Genomic DNA, 19068 nt, shown 5'->3' with positions numbered 1-19068 from the left:
CAGCTGGTGTAATGTAAAAACATGTTAGAATATGTTTCTTTCCGGTAAATCTTCAAAAAGAATTGTTTATTCAAGTAATCGTTCCTTAAATCAACATCTAAATATTCTATCACGTCTTTATTATATTTATGAGTGAATTTGAGGAAGTTTGTACTGTTGTTAAAAGTAGAGATTAATTCCTCTACTTCATGCTGGGATCCCTGAAAAAGTATAAAAATATCGTCTAGGAACCTAGTATAAAAAATGATGTTATTTTTAAATTGGGTATTCGTTAATACACAAGTTCTTTCCCAAAATGCCATAACTAGGTTCGCTAGACTTGCTCCGCATGGGGAGCCCATGGCTACCCCAATTTCCTGGTGGAAAATCTCTTTATTGAACATTAAAAAATTATACGAAAGAACTGTGTCAATCAGTTCTTGTACTAATTGGATTTCACTAACTGGGGCTCCCAAAATCATTAACATGTGGCTTACCCATTCAATTCCTACGTCATGTGGAATTGAAGAGTACAGGTCTTTAACATCCACTGTAATAAAGTAACTATCAGGTAAAAAATTTAAATTGTTGATGGATTTGAGGAAGGACCAAGAGTCCTTGCATATCTGACTCTCCTTTTTGATGTATTTCTGGAGAATTCTATCTACTACTTTGGCACAGGTATAAGTAATGCTGTTCCTACCATCAACTAAGGGCCTCATAGGTGGATCGTTCACATTTTTGTGTACTTTGGGTACACCGAATAGTGCTGGGGTCCTAGGTGATGGTTGTACTAGGAAGTTGTACATGTCACTGTCAATTCTAGCCTCAATGTACAATTCTTCAATAAATGATTTAACCCTTCTATATGCCTGGTTCATCTCATTAATGGAAGCTTTCGTATAAGTATTAGTTTCCAGTATGGTGTACATCTTAGTGTCATAGTCGCTCATTGACATTATGACTAAACCCCCGCCCTTGTCAGGTTTCATAATTCTTATTGGGGCTTGTCTTAAAAGGTTTAGTATCTCCCTTTGTTCCTTAGTTATGTTATACTTATAATGAAAATGGTCTCTATTAGACTCTTTCAAATTTCTCAAGTCCATTTCAGTAATTTTTTCAAATAATGTTAATAAAGGATGTAGGGGAGGGTTATATACACTTGAAACATAGAAATCTGACTTAACATTGAGGTCATTACCCATCACTGCTGACAAGTTAAGCTTCCTAGTAAACAGCTTAAATTCGATCAACGTATTAGCTGTGTTGAACTGAGTAGAAAGAATAAATGTATACCCTTTAGATAACAAGTCTACTGTCTCAGTATCAATAAGTAAATCAGTATAATTGTATACTCTAAAGTCCTGTCCTGAATTTAGGAGGATCTTACAAGTGGGGGGCTTTTCAAGAAAAAAGTCAAAAGACTGTTGTTCATTACTGGCCCCATTCATTACCACTTCTTTCTCCTGTTCCTCGTTTGTTTGTTGTTCCTGGTAGTGTTCCTCAAGGCTCCATTCCGAAAATTTTGGGTGTTAGGAGCTGAGCCATCGTTGGTCTGATTCTGGGCCCCATTAATGTTATTCCCATTATTAGTGCTCCTATTATTGTTGTTATGCTGTTGCTTTATCCTTTCACTCTTTCTAGTAGTAGGTGTACTTAATTCTTCGCCTTCAATGAGTTCAATCCTATTCGACTGGCCCCTGTCAAGAGGTCAGCCCTGATGGTTAGTTTCGTTGTTTTCCATTAATGTAGGTCTCTGTACTATCGGTGGTCTAGGGTAAGCTTTCCCTTCTTTGTATTCCTTAATGTCTCTGTTGATTTTTTTAATTTTGGTTGAGTTCAGCTTAGTTAAGTACTCATCGATGCTACTGAAGCATCTGTCGTACTCAGACCTATATCTGGAAAAGCTGGTATCTGCTTTAATCATTTTATCAAGCTCTTCTATTTCTTTTAATAGTGCGTCAATGGTTATTTGGTATTGTTCACAAAGAAGGTTAAGTAGTTCAAATCCGTGCCTATCAAACAATGAAATAAGTGCCAAATGGAATTGTGAACCCTCGACCAACCCTGTGGGATATGTCCATTGTCTAAGACCTTTAGGCACTATGTTAAGTTTAATACACTCGCAAAAGTAAGCTACTTCTAATTGAAGCTTACGCACTTTACAAAGCTTTTCATCAAAGACATTTAATTTTGAAGGTAGATCGTTCCTTACCTCATGGTCAGTTCTTGTATTGTAGTTGGTGTGGGCATCAGTGAAAGTAAAAGTCCGATGTACCCAGCTTTCAAGCGGTTCTTGAGCTCTATTAGTTGTGTTAGGTAGAGCGTGCAGGTCTGTTAGTGGTCTCGGCACATTTAAAGCGTTAATTGTGCTGGTGTTGTTCGCATCCAAATTCAAATTCGTTAGCTGTGAGCTTGCTTCACCCTGTAACACCCTTTCAGGTCCGGCTTCTTGCATGTTCCTAATTTCATTTTGAGTTATAAAAATTGAGTCCATCCTTTGTGAGAGAGATTCGACTCTCTGTGTTAGTAATCCAATTAGAACAGTGAGATTCCCTTCGTTCACCCTGTCATTGTCGGGAGGCGAAGGGCTGCTAGATAACGGATCCATGAAGTAAAAACAAACAAACTGGAATGGTAAAAGACAAACTAGTTCAAAACACAATTAGATCTGATAATAGCAATCCACTCGGTCCACTCGGTCTTGGTAGAAATAGTTTATTAAAACAAAGTGCGCTCAGTTTCATACACTTTTCGTCGGAGGCACAAACTCCAACTTCTTCAGATAAAATACAATGCAGTCTACGATGTCACTAGTGCAGGTATAAGTAAACTCCTGACATAATTGACAATCAATTAAAAATTAAAATTCATTACTAAAGTTCATCAATTAGGTTTTAAAATGCAAGCTCACTGCTACATATTGCTATTCTAAGCACTACTTGTTACGAGTGCATTAAAACATTCCATGAAAGTATTAATGTTATTAATTATGTTATAAATATATTTGATGTTTAAGCATTAAATGTCTTTGATGTCTGTTATTTGTTTGTTTGTCTGTTTATTTAATTTAATTATTTAGTTATTTAATCAGCCAGTAGTGAACGTAATATAACAAGCGCATGTAGTGTTAAAAGCGCAGTGTAAGCCTCGTAAATAAAAACGCTGGTTAAAAGGTACACTATGAAGCCTACCTATAGGTTATAATAACAGTAGTGTGAAAACTTAAATAATAACATAATTAAGCCATTATGTTGTTCCTAAAAAGCTACAAAAATGTATGTGCTGTAAAAGATTTAGTCTAATGAGAAATTTGAAGATTTACCGGAAAGAAACATATTCTAACATGTTTTTACATTACACCAGCTGCCATCCTAGACATCAAAAGAAGTCAGTGGTCAAAGGCCAAATGGTTAGAGCAGCCAGGATGACTTCGAGAGACGAAGAATTTTTGGAAGAATGTTCAACTATGACTAACTTTTTCCTCCAAAGAGGATACCCACAAGAATTTATACAGGAGATTTTTGAAGAAGTAAAATTTAAAAGATCCAAAGGCGATTATATCCCCCTACTAGGTGGAAATCAAAAACATATAGGAGAAAGAACAGACATAGAGTCTAAAATTAATAGTGAACCTAGTTTCTTCTGCAGCCTTGTCCTCACCTTCAGCTTAGATGCACACGCTATTAGGAATATCGTTACCAAAAATTGGGAACTATTAACTAACGATGGGCACTTTAAAGCCCTAATTCCGAATAGACCAAAAATAACATATAAGCGTGGCATTAATTTAAAAGAGATTTTGGAAGGCAACAGACAAGTTTTCACAAGTAAAGCTGGTATGCACAAGTGCAATACGTGTAACTATTGCAAATATATAGATGAAGGTACCAACTTTACAATAAGAAATTACACATATACATCTAAGGTCAAGCTTAATTGCCTAAGTAGACAGGTGGTATATTTGGCAAAATGTGTTCATTGTCCAGCCTTCTATATCGGTAAAACCGATAGAAGACTAAATTAAAGGATTTATGAACACATTTATGCTATAAATAGAAACAAGATGGATAATGCACTAGCCAAACACCATAACGAGACTGGTGGGCATGAATTTACGTTTCGAGTCATAGACCAACTACTGAAGGATGAAAGAGGGGGACCAGAGTCACTTCAGTTAGAAAGGAAAGAGCTTATCTGGCAACTTAGAACTTATGCCAATCAACAGCCAGGAATAAATGAAATGTCATCTATTAAATGCATTCTTAGGTTAAAGAACCTAGAGAGATAAATTTACAGATATAGTTTAAATATTCAATATCCATATATATTTATAGGTGGTATTTTTAGGCTGCATTAGTTATTTATTTATTTATTTTTACATATTTACATTCTATTAACTATAGTAAATTTAATTTATAATTCTAATTCCTGAGGGCACAAATTTATTACTTGATTATTTCTTATTAGACTAAATCTTTTACAGCACATACATTTTTGTAGCTTTTTAGGAACAACATAATGGCTTACTTATGTTTATTATTTAAGTTTTCACACTACTGTTATTATAACCTATAGGTAGGCTTCATAGTGTACCTTTTAACCAGCGTTTTTATTTACGAGGCTTACACTGCGCTTTTAACACTACATGCACTTGTTATATTACGTTCACTACTGGCTGATTAAATAACTAAATAATTAAATTAAATAAACAGACAAACAAACAAATAACAAACATCAAAGACATTTAATGCTTAAACATCAAATATATTTATAACATAATAAATAACATTAATACTTTCATGGAATGTTTTAATGCACTCGTAACAAGTAGTGCTTAGAATAGCAATATGTAGCAGTGAACTTGCATTTTAAAACCTAATTGATGAACTTTAGTAATGAATTTTAATTTTTAATTGATTGTCAGTTATGTCAGGAGTTTACTTATACCTGCACTAGTGACATCGTAGACTGCATTGTATTTTATCTGAAGAAGTTGGAGTCTGTGCCTCCGACGAAAAGTGTATGAAACTGAGCGCACTTTGTTTTAATAAACTATTTCTACCAAGACCGAGTGGACCGAGTGGATTGCTATTATCGGATCTAATTGTGTTTTGAACTAGTTGTACAGATGTAGACTGGTCTTTGCTGTTTCACAGAGTACAGTACATTCAAGGGTACTGTATATATGTACACAAAGTGACTGCCCCATTTGTTTTCAGTACCGTGGAATACCTGTAGTAAGATGTGCATTATACACTTCATGCAACATGTATACAACCCAGATGGTTTCGTGGTATGTCCAGTGACCTCAGTGTGCATGGCCAGAGTTCAAGACCTGCAAGCCTTGTTGACACTGTCAATTAGGACTGAATAAGACACTTTTAAGCAGTTGTAAGCAGGTGTAAATGTGTTTTTGTGACAGTAAGCAGCGGGTACATGCAGGTAACAGGCATGTACAACTTGCAGTACACTTGAAATGCCCTTCTTTGGCAATCCTGCTGATGTCACCCACTTAGAAATACACCTCTGGGACTGCTGTAACCCAGTATTCTCCATAGCGCGTGCTGTAACCGCATATTTTCTGTAGTGTGATAAACTAGTTAGGTAGGGGTTCTATTCCAAGACAGGCCAACTGTGTGTCTGTCTGTCTGCCTGAGAAAGTAACAATGCATTTTAGAGTATTCACACTCTTTACAATTCACGTACTCACCTTTGGCAATCCTGCTGATGTCAACCACCTATAAATACACCTCTGTGACTGCTGTAACCTAGTTTATCCATAGCGCGTGCTATAACTGTGTATTGCTGTAGTGTGATAAACTAGTTTGGTAGGGGTTCTATTCCAAGACAGACTGCGTGTGTGTGTGTGTGTGTGTGTGTGTGTGTGTGTGTGTGTGTGTGTGTGTGTGTGTGTGCGTGCATGTGTGTGTGTGCGACTCTTGTTAGAGTATGCACACTCTTTACAATTCACATAATCACCTTTGGCAATCCTGCTGATGTCACCCACCTAGTAATACACCTCTGGGACTGCTGAAAGACATGGCAGGTGTGTGTGTGTGTGTGTTTGACAGTCAGAGACTGTGTGGAGGTGGCTGTGAGTGTCTAACCACTGGATATGTTGGGGAGTGGATTTTGTAGTTTTCCTATATGGTGTCTGTATTATATGTCACAATGTCCACCTCATGAGGAGTACAGATGTCACTCAGCCAAGGGACCGTGTTAGCAAGCCATGCCCCTACATCTGGCAAAAAGCTTGGTGAACAAAGTATGCAACCCTACTATTACCTGGAATACGTTCTGAACCCATGTGCCATACACAAACACACTTGCCTAGAATATCCCGCTATGTTGCTAGTACCCTGCACATTGATGACAGATAGCAGGCATGGTGTAAATGCAGTGGGCTGCAGAGGGCATGACACCCTGTCCAGCAGTACAACAGGCAGATAATTGCACATAATTGCAGACAATTTGCCTTCACTATGTTCCCCACTGAATGCCTGCAAGATATGTGGTGCCATCAAATGTGATCCACAGAGGCCATACAATGCCTTACACACATCCCCTGTATGGAAAGATGCCACTGACACCAGGGAATACCTGTATCATGCTGTAAATGCAGGTGCAGGGTCAACCTACTGTCTATAAGCAGGTCCTGCCACACCAGGCCAGTATTGGCATATCTGAGGATAACAGTCTGTGTACACAACATGTGCCAGCCAAACCAGGTACACTTATACATGTCACTGTACATTATTGTGGGTCATGCACATCCCAGGCAATGTCCATGTCAAGGACTATCAAACAAGACATGGAATGCATTGCAAAGCAATGGCCATACACAATGGTAACCAGGATGACAGGACAGTTCATACAATACCCATCTGTGTGGGACATTGCAGACACTACACCCCTGTACTACACTGCACACCATTGTGGGGTGGCATGATGCCAAGGATTACCCCTCACCCAGCCTTGTACAGCCATCTTGTACAGCCAACCACTACACACCCATGAAGCAATGCACACATGCATGTCAGTACTCGCACCTTGTGTCTGTGTGTGGTGTATGATGCTCCCAACCACAGTCACACCCAGTATAACTCCCATTGGCATACCAACTGATGTTAGACATGTTCATATTCCCTAGCCCATAAAACATCCGGATATCCCCTGTGGTGCATGTAGTACCTGTGCATTACTGCAGAGTGGCAAACTAAGTAGTTAGGAAGTGTATTTGTGGGCCTGGGAAAGTCTGGCAATGTGTCTGAGTGCCTTAAGCCATGTGTGCTACACCTAATGTATGTCTACTATATCTCTGTTGCAGATGTCACCAGTACACATATATGTTCTTACACACACAAACATGTCAGCTTTGTGGCACATGGAGTAACTGCATGCACTTGTAATAGTAATGGCTAGTCAGTCAGGGGTTTGAACCCCTGTACTGGTAGGTGTGTGACAGATGATGCTTAGGTTTTAGTCTCCAAGCCCTTCTCTGATGTACTTTGCCTCTGTCTGTCCCTCCCACACACTCTGTGGTGGATGTGGAGTAGTACACCTGCTCAGCAGCAGCTTGGGTTTTGTAAGTGATGGTCATGATCAGGTGATGGCTTCTGCACCTATTGCATTCCTCCTCTAGCTGATTGCACGTGGAACAGCTGTGGTGATGTTCCCATAGCCAATCGCATGGAAACACAGTACAATATCTAGGAACATCATGTTGGTGTTTGCCCATGACAGTCGCTGTGAATGGAACCTGGATCTGGTGTTTGGTAAATGGCATCACAGATGATATCTGGATATTCCTCAAACAACATACACAGTGGAAAATAGCCTAAAGACAGGAGGGTGATATGCCAGACATGACTACAGCATGTAAGTGTAGCTATGCTTCATTGAGACTAGTGCCAGTTTAACAAGTTGTGTGTGGTAATGGCTATTCTGCATGTTTTAAAACTGACAAGACAGTGCTCTGTTTGTAAGGGAACCCCCATCTGTAGGGCCATCTGTGGACTTGTCAGTGTGTGGAACCATTTGTTTCCTGTGTTACTCACTGAACACACATCTGTGAACTGCAGAAGCATAGTGTGAGGATTGCAGTCAGTACATGGTGATAGTGATGAGAGTTACTGCCATCGCATCCCTGATTGGACATATGTCACATGAAACAGTGGTATGACAGTCACTGTCTGAGGTTCTCAATGACATGTCAGTAATGGACCACTGTTCATAGCTGCATTCACAAGTCTTCTACACTTTGTACCGATGTCATGTAGTATATATGCATGTGTTGTGCTCCCTCTGCAAATGTATACCATCTGTTGTTTTGGGTTGATGGTCATATCTATGCATGCTGTTATAAGTAATCCTGAATGCTGTTGACTATTACTAAGCCATATCTGTGCTAAAACTGCAACACCATAGATTGTATGGGTTTGGAGGTCCCGGCAGAACCTCCATTCACACTTCAGCTGGCCATGGCACTGGGCACCAGCACATCTGGGGCCCAGCCTTGGACCTCCACCTATGTTGGCTCTGCACCACCTTCTGGTGGAACCACCACTGAGGATGGGGCATGCCCCCCCTGGGAGCAGGTCCAGACAGGAACTTGTCTGCTGTCGTACAGTCCTGGATGTGGTGTGTAGGGAGCTCAATAAGGGTTTTGAGGCCAGATACACCAGCTTGAGGGCAGAGTGTCACATTTACAGGGTGAGCCTGCCCCTGCTAGACAGCCCCCAACACAGCCACCTTTGCGGCTGTTTGGTGCAGTGGTGGCTGCCCATGGCTGGGGACCTCCGTCCCACTGTTTCCATCTGTGGACTCATGGGCTTGTGACTGCCGAACACCACTCCCCGTCCAAGGTGTATCCCCCACATGTGTCATATACCAACCCTGTATGCTGTCTTGTCTGTCATCCTACCCAACCTATCCTCCACGAGCATACCTACTCTCCTTCCCCCACATCCCACTCTCACCCTATGGAAACAAAAGGCCAATCAGTTCCTAGAACATTTGCCCCATACATAGCTGTCCATTTCACACATGTGTCCACTGGACACATGTAGCCTTTTTAATATGCATCACAACATACTCCAGTTGTTGTCACCCCTGTCTCTCAGGCACACAATCCTGGTATGCACATGACTCCTACAGGTTCCAGGTACATGTGATGCAGATGACTCCATTGTACACACAACACTACCGGTCCCGCTATGGTTACTCCATTTACCTTTTTCATGATGATGATATCACACACAGCACCTTGCAATAATACTGTTCTCACATAATGATTGGACAGGAACTGTTGTGTTAATGTAAATAAACTGCACAGAGTGATGTATTTGGCCAATGTACAAATGTTTGCGTGTATTAATGACACATGTCTGTCTGAGGGAGTCTTGATATTATATAGGACAACACCACTACATAATACAGGTGCTGCTGGTGTTTCCCTTTTCATTCCTTTGTAATGCTTTGTTGTCACATGGGATGTTCCTGATATATATATATATATATATATATATATATATATATATATATATATATATATATATATATATATATATATATATATATATATATATCTATATCTGGACAGAAACACACACACATACATCTACATGATGGAATACATTTCCTATACTGTTGAATGACTGTGCTGGATGATATGTTTGTGATAACATCAGATGTCTGTATATCTGCCATGGCTTAGTAGTAAATCACATTAGCTGTGTGTGCAGGGTCCTGGTTTCGAGCCTTGCAGAGGCCATTTATTTTGTCGCTGGGCAGAACAAGGCCATTGGATACTGAGTGATTAAGGCACATTAAAGCAGTTGTGAGTGGGTGTATGTGGGTTTGTGCGGAGCTAAGCAATGCTAACCTCTGGTTACGGTTTCTTACACTTAGTTAACCTCTACATTGCTTCACCAGTGTAATACTCGCACACCGGTGGCCAAACAGGCTTATACCCGCTTGCTTCCGCACTTGCAAATGTGTTTGCATCTGACACTCATACCCCTGGGTGGGAGTGAGGACTACGATATTACCTTGTGATGCCTATTACATCGGATTACATGCCTACAGTAATGGGAATGGCTGCCCATTAGGCAAAAGCATGCCGTTTGACTGTACGGAATACGCGGCTTGTCCAGAGTTTGATTCATATTATTGGTGTGTTCCTCTTACAATCTGCATCTGTCTGGCTAATACATGGGAACTGACACTCTTCAATACAAACAAGTAATTGAGTTGTGGAACCCACATCCTTCAGCTGAGGCATGCTACTGCATACCTAATATTCTAGCATCTTTCTAAGGTTGTAAGTGGAACATGTGCTTTCTGTCCCTATCAGACCTCTCAAACGATTGGGGACAAATACCAACTGTATCAGGGACACGTCATATCAACATCAGGGACAAATTTAAAATATTACTGCTATTAACCTGACACATTGACAGACTCAGAGCATATGAAGTCATACACATTTTCTGAGGTAAATGATGTTTATAACTCTTAATTGTTGTCATTATTCATTACGTGTAATTCACCACCTTTCCTCCAAATGTCACTAGTTTTAGGAGGGATTAAGTTGGACAGAGTTAGAATTTGAGTCAAAATCAGGGACATCCCTGGAAATTGGGGGCAATTCAGAGGTCCCTATTTGTTCCCCCAATGGTTTATGTCCTGTCCAGTGGATTTGCTCTTAGGGGTTGAGAAGTATGGGCGTAAGCTATGCCCATTTCAGAATATCACTTACATTCCCCGGGGCGGTCCTAATATGACTGGGCTAGCCAACACCTGCATGCCTAGGCCCATAATCGCATACCCATAGTTCCCCCACCTGCCCCTCCTCTATAGCACTCATCCTTTCTGTGGGTGCAGGTGGGGTACAAACACACCACTACACACTGCCCACTCTCTGCATGTCGATACACATGTTGTAAGTTGCATCGACCTATGGGTTATCAGGCTTGCACAACCTACTGGCCCATATACGTCTACAGCCTGGTTTGATGAATCATTACAGGGACTGACTCCAATGATCATTAATTTTTGGGTGTCCCGCAAGGGACATTGCTGTCTTTGTTTCAAGATTAGACCTGGCAGGTCTCTCCCACTGGTAGTATCCTGCCGGTGGGCTGGGAAGCAGTGGTGTATTTATTTTTATGGTGTGTCTCTATGTCTCACTGGCCTAGCTGGGGGGGGGATGTTTGTTGCTACGTGTTACACGTTTGTTTATTAGACCTCTCACCCCTATATGCATGGCCTGTGAACATATGTAATTCGTAACTGCTGTATCATATCCTAGCTATATACATGGTATATTTACAGTCACATATATATGTATATATATATATATATATATATATATATATATATATATATATATGTTTATATGTATATATACATTACTATATACAGATATATCTGTATATAGGTTCATAGGTTCATACCAGGCTAACTGCCCTTGTGAGCCATTTTAAGCCTAGCCAATTACCACATGTGAGAATCAAACCCTGCACCTTGTGTCTACAAGGTAAACACCTTAATCATTATACCATCCTCCCACCCAAACGCTGTGTTACCACCATAAATTTCACTGCCAAGTATTGAACCCAGGTCCCTGTGCTAAACAGCCAGAGCAACATACCACTATGCCAGATCATCTATATATATGTATGCATACATGCATATATTTATATATATATATATATATATATATATATATATATATATATATATATATATATATATATATATATATATATATATATATATATATATATATATATATATATATATATATATTTATATGTCTAACAACATATGAGTCTATGGGTATATGTATATATCTATATGTGGGTATGTATATGTATTCTGTCTCTGTACATATACATTTGTACTACGGAGAGGGAGAGGTTTATCTCTATGACACTATGGGTAGATATACACACACATACCTCTACATATATACATCTATATCTGGTTATTCTGTTCCTTGCCATATAGATTACACTTTGCTGCAGTTGGACTCGTAGTGGGTGTGGCTGCTCGTTGGGTGATGCCTCTGCCCAATGAACACATTTGCTTACATCCCTGGGGCTGTCCATATAGGCCCACAACAGCCAACACTTGCACACCTAGACCCATAACTAGCTACCCATAGTTCCCCCACCCGCACATTCTCTACAGCACCCATCCTTACTCTGGGTCCTGGTCAGTTCTGAACACACCACTACATGCTGCCCACTCTCCACTTCACGGGACCCATGTCATACAATTGTCTCAACCCATGGGTCATCAGGCTTTCCCACCCTTGTATTCCAGGTATGTATATACCCCAGCCAGAATGTTCGGTGTATCACCTTCTTTTGGTCTTGTAAATTTTGCGGGTATCCCGCAAGGGATGCTCCTGTCTGTGTTCCAAGATTAGATTACATGGGTGCACTGTGTACCCCCTCCCGGTTGTATCCTGCCTGTGGTCTGGGGAGCAGTGGACTATTTACATTGTTTGCGGGTTTGTGTGTATGTTTCCGTGTCTGGCTGCAGGGGGTGGAAGGTCATGCTACGTGTTTCATGTTTCTTGCTTGGGGGCCCCTCACTTCCATTGGCATAGCCTGTGAACATATGTCATTCTTGTGTGCTGTTTCCTATCATAGCTGTATATCTGTGTATATTTACACACACACACACACACACACACACACACACACATATATATATATACGTATATGTATATGTCTGCAACCATGTATATATCTATCTATATATCTATATATATGTATAGTTTTATATATTTTATTTGTGTATATATATATATATATATATATATATCTTTATGTGTGTGTGAGTCTGTGAAGCGATGCATACCCCATGGAAGCGCACTTACTCATGCTTACTGGTGTTTATATATGCTTAAACCTGCTTACTAGTGCCTTATTCATTATGACACTGACACTTCACTCCAGTTCACTTTTAATTGTTATTTTGCAGGTTATACAGTGGACTGATGTTGAAATATGTTCATGTACAGATTACTGATGGTAAATGGTATGTGATGCAGAGGGATTCAGAACGGGAATGTCTGTTCGTTCGGCTGTTGCTCTAACCAATACACTATTGCTGTGCTGCTTCATTTGCATATATACCCATTTACCCATGGCTCCTGGTTCCTCAAACACCCACTCCAGTGCCTCCCTAACACTGCAGTCATCCATTCTCCAGTTGAATTTGCGGTGTATCCAGCCCACTACACATTGGACAGTGCCTACTCCTGTAGACCCATCCCATCAGCTGACTCACTCCACGTATACTCAGAACTCCCAAACTGTTAGTCCACAAACATTGGTGACATGAGCGACCAAAAGGAAACTATTTGCAATTTTTGGGTTGTCCCACATGGGACACACATGTCTTTATGTCAAGATTAGACTCTATACTTCATTACATCCTTACTCCCATTAACATGACATTCCAATAAATTAATAAGTATGACTATGTGGTAACACACACATTATACATGAAAGCCTAATTATGTACGTGTTCGGTGTATTTCTTTTACAAATGGACCGGTTTAGTAATTGGCATTGCCGTAGTAGGCAGATCACAGGAATGATTCCATGTGTGAGAATGTCCTCACATTTGATTTGTTCAGCACAGCACTGACTTCAGACATTGTACACACTTCTTCGTTTTAGCAGTTTCATCCCTTCCCTCTTATTCGCAACCTATTATTCTATCTACTGTCAAGGTTTGTAAGGGCACATTCATGTTATTTATGTCTGCAAATGGAATGAATGTGTTACAGAGAATGTACTTCTACATATAGATGTCTGCATGTGTGTTTGCATATATACTTATAATGAACTCGCTGACCTCCATGAGGCGATCCAATTAGAACCAGCCCATCTAACCCTGGCACACCTGGATCCATAATTCCATAACCATAGTTCCTCCACCCTACCCGAGTTCAACATACACGCGTACCATCCATTGTCCAGTTGCTATAGCAACCATGACACACCTCCACACATTGTCCTCTCCCGAGCGTTAGGGGCCCTACACGTATGTTGTCCCAACCCATGTATTCTCAGGCTTTCCCACCATTTAGTCTTTGAACATACCTGCCCTTGCTTGTGTAATGGTCGGATGGCCAAATAGTCTATCAATTTTTGGGTTGTCCCACCAGGGACTACACTCTGAGTATAAAGTAGACTTAGAAGATAAACAATGTTACTCCCACTGGTAATATCCTGCCTGTGGTGTGAGTAGCAGTGCTTTGCTCACTCCTGCCCAGCTTGATATGACATACGCTGACAGCGCTATATAATACGGGGGTTGCTGTTGATTCCCTTCTCATTCCTTTTGTATGCTTTATTGTTACATCATTCTTTCTTCACAGATATTATATATCTTTACATACTTATATACATTTCCTATGCTGGGCACTGCTTAGACCCGCGCAAGCACACTCAGACTTGCTTATTGGTACTTATATATGTTTACTGCTGCTTATTTGTGCTTACACCTGCTTACTAGTGCCTTATTCATTATGACAGTGCCACTTTGATTGAATGACATTTAGTTAAATATCTCATACGATACTCTTATGTCGGTTTTACAGCAAAACGACATTCATTCCACATGGAAAATGATATGTGCTATTGTTGGGCTTGAACCGTGAATGCCTGTTCGTTAGGCAGATGCTCTAAACACTACACTATTGACGTTTATGTTGATTCCACATGTTTTTCTCTATTTGAATGATTTTGCTACGCTCGATATTACACCTTCGATATTGCAGTAATTCAAATGTATAATAGGGACACGAGGAATCTATTTGTGAAAGTTCTAGGGACGGGGCTCAACATTCCACTATGTGCTTGTGTGTTTACTGCTTCAATTTTATTTCACTGTTCGTGGACACTCTTGTATGCTTAGCATACATTTCGGTATTCACAGACACTGAATTACTGACTTACCATTAGAGGTGGGCTTTACTGGTAAGCATAGTAGGTTGTGCAACTGTCGGGGCACATTTACCCCTCCGTAGAGCTCTTGTATATGGCCCCTGCACTCGCACATGTTTCCTATGCATGTCGAGGGTGCAGTGGCGCACCCTCATACATACTCATATGGCGCTGCTGCACCAAATGCAGTGATCATGCTCAGCGCAAGGCTAAAACCATCCTTGCACTGAGCTTCTTGAATCCCAGGGACAGTAAAAAACATTTACGAACACTATGCCCACCCCACCAAGGAAAAATAAACACAATTTCTTCCCAGCAAATATGTTTACAGTTACTTAACACTACTTTTAAACTGACAGAAAAAAATGAGACAGTCCATTAAAACAATACTGATTACTTTAAAATACATTTATCAAAGAGCAAAGTAATAAAACATCAATAAATTTAAGAAAATGGAAACTTTTCCCCCAAAAGAAACTTGTGTGCCCAACAAAGGAAAGCACAAGCCATCCATCAATCCTCAAAAGCCTCAGTGGGGCATATTCTTAAGTGACAGTAAAACTCTGAAGAGCTTCACACGCAAACTTGTCTTTCAGTCATCTCAGTTTGAGCTGCTTGACAGTATAGGCAAGCGTAAGGTGCCCTTAAGCTTTGGAAGCCAAATGTATAATATCCAGAGTATTGTTAAGACTTGAAGATTAGTTCACTATTTTTCTCAAGTAAATAAAATGTCATATTTCCTCGAGTTCAGATGTGTTTGATATATATATATATATATATATATATATGGGTCCACCTTGTAATTTTGAAATACTGAAATCTCGAATTTCAGTATTCCAAAATCACAAAGCCGAATACTCACATTTCTGAAACCGGTAGAAGCACGAAATTCAAAACACCGATGCACGGATATTTTGAATTTCTGCTTCCCGTGGTACGGAATGTGGATGTTTGGGTTTAATTTTGGTAAGTTTGTGTGTGTAAGTATGTTGGTTAGGAGTTTAGTGTGTGTAAGCATGTGTTGTGACTGCTATGTGTGTGTTTGAGGGACTGTAAGATGTGTGTGTGTGTGTGTGTGTGTGTGTGTGTGTGTGTGTGTGTGTGTGTGTGTGTGTGTGTGTGTGTGTGTGTGTGTGTGAGTTTTGTTTGTGTTTCTGTTTGTTCAATCTCAAAGTTAGAATATATAAGTGGGGGGGTGTAGACCCCCACATGGTGTGTGCAATGGGGCTTGCCCCCCTACTTATATGCAATTTAAATGTATTTGTTTGATTGTAGGGGGGAGTTTGTGTATGTTTATGTGTGCACTGTATGTGCAGTGTACTTACGGGATTTTGAATTTCGTGGTTGTGTGTTTTCAAATTTGTGAGTTGTGGTTGGGTTTTCGGCTTTGTGATTTCAAAATACTGAAATTCGAGATTTCGTTTTTCGAAATTACAAAGTGGACCCATGTAAATGTATTTGTTTGATTGTAGGGGGGAGTTTGTGTATGTTTATGTGTGTACTGTATGTGCAGTGTACTTACGGGATTTTGAATTTCGTGGTTGTGTGTTTTCAAATTTATGAGTTGTGGTTGGGTTTTCGGCTTTGTGATTTCAAAATACTGAAATATAGATATATGAATATTACAAAGTGGACCCATGTGTGTATACCAGATAAAACATGTCATGGCTTTACGGTCAAACATGTTTCTATTCTTCCTTATGCTTTCTTCTATCCAGTGATTTTTCTTATGTGTTGATTTTAGATACTTTATTGTAGCTGTCAACCCTCTTCTTTGTTGGTCTATTCCATTCCTACACAAACAAACACACACACACACACACACACACACACACACACACACACACACACACACACACACACACACATGAAATAAACAACTCTACAGCAAACGCCACTGCATAATGTATGTTTTAATTCTGGTTGCAAATAAGGTGGAGTTTTCTGCTTTATCTAATATCTTCCTGCTTCTAATGTAGGAATTTAAATATTTTACTACATTTTGATGTCTTCTTTTACATACTTTCACAATTTTCACTTTATTCTGTCATCCCACTGATTATCTTTGACCAGTAAAGGCATTTCTGTGTGTATAAGTTTGTGTGCATGTGTACAGATGTACATCGAATATGCAAAAGTCTGCTATTGAAGTGAAACACCTCATACTATATGATTATGGAAAGACTTTTGTGACAAGCTGTGAAGCCACCAGTCCCAAAATGTGCTGCTTAATCTTACATCTTACGATATTGCATTTTTCTAAACCCTGACCCTGTGTAATCAATTTACCAATTGTTCTGCATTTTTGTGTTAGCCTGTCTGCATGCTCAACCATCAAATTGTGTCAGTAGAGCTCCTTTGTGGACAGAGTGTAAAGAAATCTGAACTTCAGCTAGATCTTGTGACAGAGATAAACACTATAGAAAATTAAACTTGTTCCAGGTAATTCACAACACCACAACAGCAACAACTTCAAATCTACTTTTCAGCACCCATAATGCTAATGGATGTGTGATATGTCTGACAGTTACACTAAGTAACTGTAGCACAAGACAGCTCCAATGGATTTATTAATATTAATGAGAGGAGATGTCTTGTTGAAGGGAAAGGTGAAGCTATTGTGTTTTTTCAAGGCAATGTACATACTTTATTTTAATTCTATACTTCTTTTTGAAATATTACTTTCTGGAAACATTTTTAAATAGTTCATATTAGTTTACCATTATCATAAAGAGAAAATAAATGTATCACTCCAAAGTCAAAAACAAAATTTTCCATCTACAATCAGGAAACCTTTTATCATTCAAGAGTACAGTAACAATTCTTTTAGGAATACATTTATGTATTTCATAAGATCATTGGAAACACAAGGCAATGCAGTCACAAGACTATTTTAACTCTTGCTAATACACACCTTCATACTGCTCACTGCTTCCCAAGAAGGGCAAAGCGGATCTGTATCAGAGTAAATGTATGGATACAGATCCAATCATCTAGGCTTAATATGAAGGATTATAGAGTGTCACTTTGTTTAAATTATAGGGGAAATATGTTCCAGGACTGGGGTAAGCAATAGGTAATACATTTGTCTCTCCAGCATGATTAATTTATGTGCGAGTTGGATTTAAGTCCCTAGTTCTGATACTAATGGAGCTATTTCACTTGTGAAGGCACAGAATATCAGTGAATATAGGGTCCCTAATGGCACAGAATATTAGGCATAAATCAGCCCACAGAGCAAGATGCAAGAAATCCACTGTAAAATCTTGCTTTTGTGAGCTATTTGAATGTATTTAACTTTGTAATGTGTTTTAATATGCATTGCATAAAACAATGCAAGTACTGGTCTATATTAAGTAGAAGGTTACCATTGTGCAGCAAGACATTTATTGTGGAATTCACAGATATCTTGTATACTATCAAAAGTTTACAAGTGATTTTGTACAGTCTACAAGGGCCTTGAAATTCAGACAGGCCTCTCTGCTCTGTAACAAAAGGATACTCAACAGAGCAGTGACAATTGTCATTGCTGTATTTGGTCTTCTAGTTAGTGAGACATTTCCCTGCAGTATATTTGCTTGGGGACATGTAGCTGAAGTAAAATTCAACTGCAAGGGCATATAGCTATTGTAAATTTACAGTGTGCACAGCAAACTATTACATTTATTTTCTAAATAAGAAGGGAAAGGGATGACAGTATAGTCAGAAAAGGGGATGGGGCAGTAAAAGAATACACAGAAGGACAATGGTAAGGGAAAAGTAGCATGGGGTGGGAGAAGAAGGTTCATTTTTTTGTGGGATGTATATTAACATGCAGTGCAGTAGCCCAATGCACATCTATAACAGCGTGATGCACTTGGTCAGTGGCAAGGCTGACTGTGACAGCTACTACAAATTCACAGTGCAGTAATGTCCATTTGCATCATGCTATCCAACTGCCCATCGAGGGCATAGTGTCCATGGACATCATGCTAGCCAGCTTACAGTCGATGGCATGCTCTGGTATGTAGGTCATATAGGGTATGGGCACCTGTGGAGCATAATACACATGTCCAAGCATGCTTTCAGTGGTCATCTCGGTAGCATGATGTCTATAGGCATTATCACACAGTAG

The sequence above is a fragment of the Protopterus annectens genome, chromosome 7.part0 (genome assembly GCF_019279795.1).
Source record: "Protopterus annectens isolate FY-2018-M chromosome 7.part0, PAN1.0, whole genome shotgun sequence".
Classification (NCBI taxonomy): domain Eukaryota; kingdom Metazoa; phylum Chordata; order Ceratodontiformes; family Protopteridae; genus Protopterus; species Protopterus annectens.
This window is presented reverse-complemented; position numbering follows the sequence as displayed.